The following is an 8152-nucleotide window of genomic DNA, read 5'->3' as shown; positions in this document are numbered from 1 at the left end:
CTGGAAAACAGATCAGAATGTTGTAGTTGATGGAATGATTTTCCAGTTGGACAAATGCTCTGGCATGTTACCCCCACTACCCGGCAGAAGAGAGCCCATTGTATCATTTATAGGCTTCCTATAGTGGAGAAATATGTGGAACTTTGGGGATCATCACAGATGATTCCCAAACTGTACTCCAGTACAGTAGCCACTAGCCACATGTGGCTATTGAGCGCTTGAAATGTATCTAGTGCAAACTGACGTGCTGAGGTGTAAGAAACATCAGCTTTGGAAGAATTAATATTTTTTAAAGATGCATCTACAATCATTTGTATTATTTTTTAGATTCCACAGATATAGAAAACAAAACTTGTGGTTACCAAAGGGGAGAAGGAAGTGGGAAGGGACAAATTAAGTGTATGGGATTAACAGATACAAGATGCTATATGTAAAATAGATAAGCAACAAAGATATACTGTATAGCACAGGAAATTATACCCATTATCTTATAGTAACCTAGAGTGGAATAAAATCTGCAAAAATACCGAGTCACTATGTTATATACCTGGACCTAACACAATACTATAAATCAACTATACTTCAATAAAAAGAATGTAAAATCTCAGTTTTATATTGATTACAAGTTAAATGATAATATTTAGAAATATATTATTAAAATTATATAAATGTGATTTGCATTATATTTCTGTTGGGTAGTACTGGTCTAAAACATGAAATATTCATGGAAACATGGAGATAGTCATTCCACGATCCAATATAAACATGTTGCTGTCCTACTATACAAGGCCTGGAGGAAAAGCAAGAGTAAAATTTGCGCTTAAAATGCAGAATTTACAGGTAAGCAGCTAATTTTTCAAGGGCAGGAGGTGCAGGTGTAGGGAGCCAGTGGTACTTAGAAGACTTGACATAAATTCTACATAGAAGACTTGACATAAATTCTACACTCAAGCTGCTAGCACTTCTGGAGGTTTTAAATAAAAGACTTCAGGATGGATTTATTAAACACTTGTTCCGAGACTCGCCTGTGCAAGTACTTGTGTGTTCATTGGGATAATCAAGGGCCAGGAGACGTGATGTGCTACCTCCTCAAAATACAGTCTCCTTAGTGAAGAATTCATGTGAGGAACAGTTCTGGTTTCCTGACCTAGTTGGTTGTGTGCGTGTGTGTGTGTGTGTGTGTGTGTGTAGTAACGTAGCCTTTCAGATTTTTTCTTGGAAAAGGAAAGATTGGGGGAGGTGGCACCATAAGTACTACCAGGACTTATATACAGCACAATTTTTTTCAAAGTACCTTATGTTAAGCAAAATGTTCACAAAATTCTCTCCTTCCCTTGTTTTCACTCAACTCAGCTCTAAGAAGCAGGTCTGTGTAAAATTCCCTTTCGTAATTTCCTTACTATGAATGACTTTTGGTCATTTTTGTCTTTTAACAATAGGTGGATTTTTTCCTTTAGGTTTCACATTTCCTTTAAGCAGTGGTTCTTAAGAGGGGGTATGGGGGGAGGAGTATTTTACCCTCCCTGGGGACATTGGGTAACGTCTGAAGACACCTTTGATTCTCACAAGTGTGTGGTTGGGGGCTGCTCCCTCCATCTAGTGGGTAGAGACCAGAGATGCTGCAGAGTGTCCTACAATGCACAGGACAGCCTCGACACCAAAGGAGTATCTAATCCAAAATGTCAACAGCGCAGAGCTTGAGAAACCCTGTCTTAGAAAATCATTCCCAACAGCACCAACCTGCTAAGGTGGTACTGAGTGTGCTACAGGCTATTCCCCAAATGTGACTCCCCCACGACCCCCAGAAAGGTTCTCTGTACTTTGAGGCCCGAGGAGCCTTCATTGCTAGCCTCATTGTTCTCACTGCTAAGTGAATTTCTATTCCACAGCATTTACAAAGAAGCAATTCATTATTTAAAGCAAAGAGCTATATGGGTTTTCTAGGCTCCCCAGAAGATAGTTTTAGTGTTGGTTGATTGCTTCTAAGCAGCCAGAAACTCAAATTTTACTCATCACAAACTAGTGGTTTTCTTAATCAGAGATGGTCAAACTGGATGTCTTAGCTTGATTGCTGAGACGAAGCCTGCCCACGTCAGCTGAGGGATCCTCAGATCCATGGCCTGACGCTAGACCCCAGAAACCACCCAAAGGTTGTTACCATGATTGAATTCAACAGATAGCTTCAGTCCTTGTGAGGGGCACACAGCCCATCAAAAGGATGTTCACAAACCAGCTGTAGAACAAAAACCCAAGGAACTGAGACCAAACATCACTGACCGTGATCTAACTCTAATTTTAATACTGACCAGAAGATCCTGCCTAATTTTAGAACCCAAAGAACAATAAAAACCTGAAAACGTTGAATTGTGTTGGCAAAATGAAAACAAGCCCCTTCAAGTTGTCTGGAGTGGAATCTGAGTTGTTAATGGGCATGCCACGAGTCAGACCCCAGTCAAACTCTGGCTAGTAGCCATCGCCCCAAAGATGCATTTAAAGCAGTTGATGCTATTGCCAAAGGTGATGGTGACATGATTGCTCTCAAATGTAGCAGTGGAACAAGGTAAGCACCCAGTAGCAACTCGGGGAAATCACCGGAAACAGTGAGATGGGGCCAGTGTTAGTAAGGCTCTGAGTGGTCAGAGGTGCTGCCTACCTCTCAGGTTGAAGTGCTCTTCTTCGCTGTCTTCTGAGCATGGGCATTTGTAACCTTACACTTCCTTGCGTTAAAAAAATACAGCACAAACAGGATGGAGGTGAAGACCAGCATGCCGAACACGCTGCGGGGCCAGCGTGACCAGGACGAAGTGGATGAGGTCCGTGAGGTAGTTCAGGGAACACTGCACACCGTTCACAGCCCCTCGCTCTGTTTCCAGAATGTTCTCCTGAAGAAGCTGGGTCACAGTGAGGTCAAAGGACCAAAGACCTACAGGGCAGCAGTGTGGGGGGAGAAGAAATGGAAAGAGATGTCAGAGACCTCGGGGAGGATTCTGGCTCTTGCACTGACTGGCACGGTCACGCTGGGTAAATGAAGCTTTCGGCGGCTCAGTTTCTCAGCCGTGAAATGGGACTCTTTAGATCCCATCTCGCTGGAGGATTACATGAGACGGTACTGTGAAGTGGGCAGCATCATGCCTGGCACGGTCAATAATTTGTGGTAGTGTAAATTGTATTTTTGAATCACCATCGCCACCATTATCACTAGGTAGCCATATAACTTCATTTTAGATGTATCTATTTATGTCTCCATTCCACTCCAAAAATGGTTCGGACAGAGAGCAAAGTCTTGAGCTTCACCTCCTGCTCCAGTTCCGCGTGTTTCCTCCTCCCTCCTGATCTGGCAGAGGAGGAATGAGCTTCCTCTCCCCTCCCCCACCTTTAACCACATTAAGAGGCTACATTTGATTACACTTCAGAAGCAGCCTCAGGACCTGCCGTACAGGCACCACATAAGTCAGAAACCAGGTGGCAATGCTGTCCTTGAGGGCCAGTCCCGGGGGCTCTTGTGCCTGCTCCCAGCTTCTGCCTATAGTTGGTTTCCTTCTGGATTCTCCCTGAGATCCAGCGCTGGCCCTGCAGAGGCCTCTCGTGTGCCTCTGTCCTGATCTCTGGACTGAGCTCTGAACTCAAGAATTATTTGGGTTGAATATGCCGTGTCCTCCAGTGTCTGCCTTTGCAGAGCATTGGCCAGGCCTTCTGTCCTCCTAGGCTGCCCTTGTCACCCTGCGGTAGCCCGCACCTGGGACCCTGGCCCAGGCTCCCCACTCTTCTGGGCCGTCCCAACCACCCGGCATGGCCTCGAAGCCTCAGGGTTTGGTCTGCCAAAGGACTCTGACCTGGAGCTCACCTATAAAACCCACACGCCTGGCCCCTAACAAGCAGTGCGGACAGGTCAGAGGTATTTATAAAACGCTGCAGCTGCACAATGTGCAGCTCTGGAAGTGAGGGCTGATTCTGCACTGACAGAATTATTTGTATATTGAGGGCATACGGAGTCGTAGTTCTTAGATTTTCAAAAGCAAAGTGACTTTGGGGTAATATGTCAAATCCTGCTGTAGCCAGAGTTCTGTAACTTCCTTTCCACTAAGAATGGAAACAAGTATATACTGAGCCAATGTCTCGGGTGAGCTCTGTGTCTGGGGATCTGTGGTAGACAGCAAGGTGGCCACAGGCCACTGGTCCTGGTGAGACACACGTCATCACGGCCACCAGGCCTGACCATGCTAACCACGCTAACACAGGGATGATACTATATCCTTTGGGGGCACTGGTACTTTTATCGGGTACAGTCTTGACCACACCACCAACCCTGGAGTGATTTGTAATTCTGCTGGGAATAAATGTGAATGGCATTCGCTGGCAGTGGGTGTGCGGGATTCAGTCAGCATCCGTGTCACTCGGCATCGTGGTTCTCGATCTCACTGTCCACACCACACTCCACGCTCACACAACAACGCTCGTGAAAGCACCACAGTCACAGCCAAGATATAAAAATGATGATGACGACTGAAGATGAGAGTTAATATTCATTTTTAACAAATAGCTCCAATACCTGTGGCTTTGATCCTCTCCTTCCACCACCCGCCACGACACTCTCCCTGATGGGTAGGTACTATCATTACTATCCCGTCTTACAGACAAGGAAACAGGGACACAGGGAGCTTAGGTAACGTGCGAACATCATGGGCAGCCTGGCTCCACATCCTGAGCTGTCTCCCTTGTGAGTGTCAAAGGTGTTGTGGTGTGTCTGGCATCCTTATCAAGGGTCAGCAAAAAGAACTGCTATTGCCATAGAGAAAAGCCCGAAGTTTCTCTCGTACTGAATGCTTCTCCAGACTGTAGGCATTGCCAATGAGATTTCACGTTCTCTAAATGTGATGTTTCCTTTGTGTCAGGAAGAGCCAGTTGGAATTCTTTTTTTTTTCCCCCCTTAGAACTAGTTTATTATCATAATACTATGTGAATTGTGTAAATCTTAAACGGCCAACCTGCTCTCTGTCGTTCATGCAATTAAAGGCTGGGAAGTACAAGTCAAATAGCCTAATAAAAGATAATTCACCTGTCAGGTCCTTCATTTAAAATATTTTAGAGGTTGGGTCATCTCCAGATGAAAGAACAGGTTTCTAAATCAGCTATTTGGAATTAGGAACAGTTCCTTTCTCATACATGCACATTACATCAGAGGAAAGAGGTTCCCAAGCTAGCCCGTGGTTTTATAACCTCTGGAATTGGACTGACAAAACTCTCATTTCTCCTCTCCCAATATTCCCAAGATTCTGTGGACCAAGGGCTTCTGGGTCTCCTTGATATAAAGCAGAAAGGTATCCCCAAACCCCATGCCCCCACCCCGCTGTGGGCCCAAGGGTGAGAAGGGGAAGCTCTGAGCCCCAGGAGGGCAGGGACCTTGCAGGAGCCCAACACCTGGAGTCGGGGCTGAGGTTCACAGCAGAGGCAGGCAGGGAGATGCTGAATGAAGGGGGAAGACACGGTCGGTTCAGCCTTTGATCCTCTCCTTCCACCACCCACCACGACACTCTCCGCTCCCTCATTTTTGCTCTGGGGATGGGGGATCCCCTGGCTCTGAGCTGTGGCCTTGAGGTTGGACTGAGGGGAGGGAGCAGGGCTTGGGCAAAGAAATGATGCTCCTGGGTGGAAACCGGATCACAGGGAGTCCATGTCTAAGAGCAAGGTCCAGACTCTTCCCAGACTGGGCATCTGCAGGTCGAATCACTCGGGGCCAATATGCTGTTAATCCCCATCAGTGTTGATACCCAATATGTTGCTGCTGAATTCATCAGGCATAAAATGACCAAAACAATTTTTTAAACACCCTAACCAAATCGTATATGTCCTCACTGCCAGGTATGAATGACATTTGGTTGGTGGCAGAGTTCCAAGACCAAGTTCTCAGGGGAGACAAGCTTGCAGATGTTCAGAGTCAGGCACCCTGTCTCTGGGAAAGGATTTCCCTCCCCTTTCCCAGGCAGCTAAGGAAAGCTCTGGCGCCACCAAGCTGTCTTCTTTCCCCTCTCCCCATCCCACTTCCGCGGGGAAAGGACCCAGGTCAAAATATTCCTTCAATGTGGATGCCATTTGTAGCATTTACATGCTTGACTCCTGGAAATAACTATTTTCACTTCCCCAGATCTCCACATCTCCACATTTCGGCTTTTGCACAACTTCCCACCCCGCCTAGAGCACTCTTCCCTCTTCATGTCACCTGCCGAGCTTGCCCTTCAGGGATCTCTTAATTGTGCCTCCCACTGGAAAGGCTTCCCCGGCTCCCAAGACCAGATTTGGTATCCCTCCTATGTGTCTCCAATCCTCTGTCCTTCTCTAACATAGCTCCTGTCACTTTGTGTTGTTGGTCATTGCTATTTACTCACTCTTTGGTCTCCCATCCAAACTGTACACTCAGTGGGGCTAAGACCTTGTCTGATTAAACCACTCATGTATCCCCAGTGTCTAGGACAGTTCTTGTCACATAATGGGTTCTTAGTGAATGAATGATGAAGACTGACAATGACACAGTGGTGAGATCATGAAATGCTTCTACGATTACTTAGCAACATCACAGGCTGCAGAATCCTGTGCCACACATGACCCACCGCTCACAATTCCTGCCAGGATCACACCCGAGAAGAGCAAGGTGATGGAGATGTAAGGGAAGTCCCAGAATTGCTCTTGAAAGAACCCAGACTAAGACAAACAGTAAATTCAGGAAGGTGGACATTGACAGGAGAGGGAAGACACGGGAGAGAGTAAAAGACAAAACTGCACATGCTTGAGATGTGGTAATGAACTCTCGGAAAGAGTGGTGGATATTTCCTCTGGTTATTTTTCTGAAGAAACAGATATTCATGAAAAGGAAATGACAAATACCTTTCCATCTTCCAGGACAGAATAGGCAATGATTGCAAACAGATTTTTAAAGTACATAACAAGTTGTAAGAAGTATTTAGCACAAATTAAGACAAACTCCAAAAAGGACTAGAAGAGCCAAATAAGGCCATGAAGGAAGGAGAGAGGGTCAGGTATGCTAAATCCACTCTAGCCCAAGAACTGTGGGAAGGGTGAATTTGGTTATAGAAAAGAATTTATTGCCATAGCAGGGTTTTTTTGTAAAGATAACAATAACAATGAAAAAAACAGCCAACATTGCCTTAAGTTCTACTCTATGCAGAAGGAAATAGGGCTTTATGTAGACTAACTTATCTAATCGCTTCCCTAGGGCTTTATGTAGACTATCTTATCTAATCCCTTCCCTGCCATCAGTTCTGTTATTTTTATCCTTACTTTACAGATAGTGAGACACAGCGAATTTGAATAAATTAGCCACACATGGTCACACAACTAAAAGTTATAGATGGGAAGATATAGCTCGTCCTATCTATCTATCTATCTATTTACCTATCTATCCATCCATCCATCACTTAAATATATATATCTATTCACCTATATCTATAAATACTTATATTTTATCCATACAGTGAGATCTGGTGAGCTTTAATTGCAAAACAACTTGAGAGAAAATATAATTATAAGAAGTCCAGGACCTGCACAGCAGGAGGAGAGGCATCACAGCCTGAGGGGGGCCTCGGAGTGTGGAGTTCTGGAGTTCTGGACAGTCGGTAAAAGAAGCCTACCCATCTTTCCTCAAGAAACTATACCAAACTGAATTAGAATTTCCTCATCTTAATTACAACTATCCAAAGTGATAATCTCACTTGTCCAGTTTAAGTCAGGTGTCAATACCAGGCTTACTCAATCATGCCTGACAGGAGACCATCAAGAAGGAGGATTTTTCTTGTCACTTAAGAGCACAATTTGGGGACCACGGATCAAGAATGTGGGAATAATGGGAAGCTATCTAAACTGGCCAAATTGAGAAAATCAACCCTAGCTTTCAGTACAGTATTAGACATCACAACTGCAAGACCCTCATCTCTATCTGTTTTTAGGATTCTTGAGTTTATTGATTGAGATAAAAATATGATTTCATTTTCATTTGTCTTAAACTTAGCTTTTGTTTGAAACTGACTTTACCAACTCAACTTCTGTGCTTACCTGAAATGTCTGTGATTTGCAACTTAGTTTCACATAATCAACAATAAAGCAAAATTGCTTAAAGATACAATTTTTGAAAAATTATTAG

The 8152-nt window shown here is 44.6% G+C and overlaps 1 protein-coding gene across 1 annotated transcript in view; it reads right to left on the bottom strand.

Annotated features, from left to right (window-relative positions):
* HYCC1 (hyccin PI4KA lipid kinase complex subunit 1) overlaps positions 1–8152 on the bottom strand; it is a 182302-nt gene that overhangs the window by 33461 nt on the left and 140689 nt on the right. Inside the window, exon 17 of the transcript XR_012333916.1 lies at positions 2654–2923. The gene's annotated coding sequence lies outside the window, so the exon portion shown is untranslated. The remainder of the gene's footprint in view (positions 1–2653; positions 2924–8152) is intronic.

The sequence above is a fragment of the Tursiops truncatus genome, chromosome 9 (assembly GCF_011762595.2).
Source record: "Tursiops truncatus isolate mTurTru1 chromosome 9, mTurTru1.mat.Y, whole genome shotgun sequence".
Lineage (NCBI taxonomy): Eukaryota > Metazoa > Chordata > Mammalia > Artiodactyla > Delphinidae > Tursiops > Tursiops truncatus.
This window is presented reverse-complemented; position numbering and strand designations above follow the sequence as displayed.